Below are 1,621 nucleotides of genomic sequence, written 5' to 3'. Positions count from 1 at the left end.
TGTGTGTCAGAGTATAACTGTGCTTCATAAGCTTTTCAACTGTTAATAGTTTGGGAGTAGATTACCAGGCCTTTATTCCGAGATGCCTCAGAGTCTATTCCAACCATCAACCTTTCAGTCAGTAGTTGAGTACTTAACTGTTTTATCACCCAGGAACTCCTGTCTAGACCTTGGTTCTTTCAAGTTACTTTAAACTATTAATTTTTCTCTATTAATTGTATATTGTCTTTTTAAAATCAAGTAAAACAAAGCAAATTAAGCATAGCTTTGATTTACTGCAGTACCACAGAATGAGGAAAAGTAAAGCAAACTTAAAGATTTGCCAGCATCAAAGCTGGATTCAGGCCTCTAGATCCTGTGAATTCCATCAAGAATAGCAACAGCTTTCCAAGAACATATGAAGCAGAAGTTAAGCTTCCTTTCTCAACTTTCGCTTCTGAGGACATTGCTAGTCACACTACACAAAGTTTTCTCTAGTGAACACTGTTTTCAGAGGCCAGAGTGCAGCACAGGAGAAATAATAATGGTCTCATAGGAGTACAGAGCCAGGTTGAGTATCATAGGGCACAGCAGGCTGAGCTCTCTAAAGGCAGGGCTGAATGCTGGAAGAATGAAAAACATGGCTCAGTCCTCACGGGACTCTGTGATGGCTTGCACTACTACTCCTGCTCCTGCTTCCTCTGTGATCACAGAGGACCCAAGGGTTTTAGTTGTACATCAAAGCTTGAAATAAACCTTGAATACAAGGCTAATGGGATAGAGAGGAGTTCCAAGATTCTAACATGTTTAGTTTTCAAACATCTGCTTCTGGCATAGGCATCAAAGTAAGAATCAATAGCTTTTTATGTCCAATGTTTACACTTTCCTAGTAGGCAAAATGCCTCTTCACCATTGGAACATTTTCTCTTCTTCTTCCCTCTTGTTAACACAAGGGGTATCAGAATAGATTATAGCTGCTTTGGGGTGGTTGTCAATTTTTCATTTAGTGGATTTCTACCCAAATGCTAAGGAAATGCTTTTATTTATTCCTAAACATAGTTACATATTTTCTTGTTTTTATTTATTTATTTTTATTATTGGATTGTAACTTCCTAGAAAAACTTAATCTTGCACAGAACATGAAATGCTCTTGAAGAATAAAGCGAAACACAACAAAAATACTATATTTATTACTATATAGTTAGAAATATAATCGCTAAGATATATTACTCCCTCATGGTGACCTGATGTGGCGCTGTGGGTTATTGCTCCAGACTGCAAAGCCATTTGAACTGCAAGGTCAGTGGTTCAACCTCCCCAGCTGCTCCTCAGAAACCCTATACACTGTTGCTATGGGCCAGAATCGACTCAACGGCACTTAACAACAACAATAATAGTGACCTGATTGGTTATCTAGTGGTCATAGTGTGCCGTGGAGTTGGTTCTGACTCATAACGACTCTGTATAGGGTTTGTGAGGCTGTAAATCTTTACAAGAGCAGAAAGTTTCATCTTTCTCCCGCAGAAAGACTGGTATTCTGAACTGCTGATCTTGAGGTTAGCAGCCCAATTCATAACCACTACGCTACCAGAGCCCCTTGTACCAAAAGGAAATGGTTAATGTTCAACCATTTCAAGAGATA

At 39.0% G+C, this 1,621-nt stretch overlaps 2 pseudogenes; one reads left to right on the top strand and one right to left on the bottom strand.

The window, feature by feature from the left end:
* Positions 1 to 446, bottom strand: part of LOC102842825 — a 17,016-nt pseudogene extending 16,570 nt beyond the window's left edge.
* A 173-nt stretch (positions 447 to 619) lies between these two features.
* LOC102842448 overlaps positions 620 to 1,621 on the top strand; it is a 4,845-nt pseudogene continuing 3,843 nt past the window's right edge.

This window comes from Chrysochloris asiatica, unplaced genomic scaffold (assembly GCF_000296735.1).
Source record: "Chrysochloris asiatica unplaced genomic scaffold, ChrAsi1.0 scaffold00286, whole genome shotgun sequence".
Lineage (NCBI taxonomy): Eukaryota > Metazoa > Chordata > Mammalia > Afrosoricida > Chrysochloridae > Chrysochloris > Chrysochloris asiatica.
This window is presented reverse-complemented; position numbering and strand designations above follow the sequence as displayed.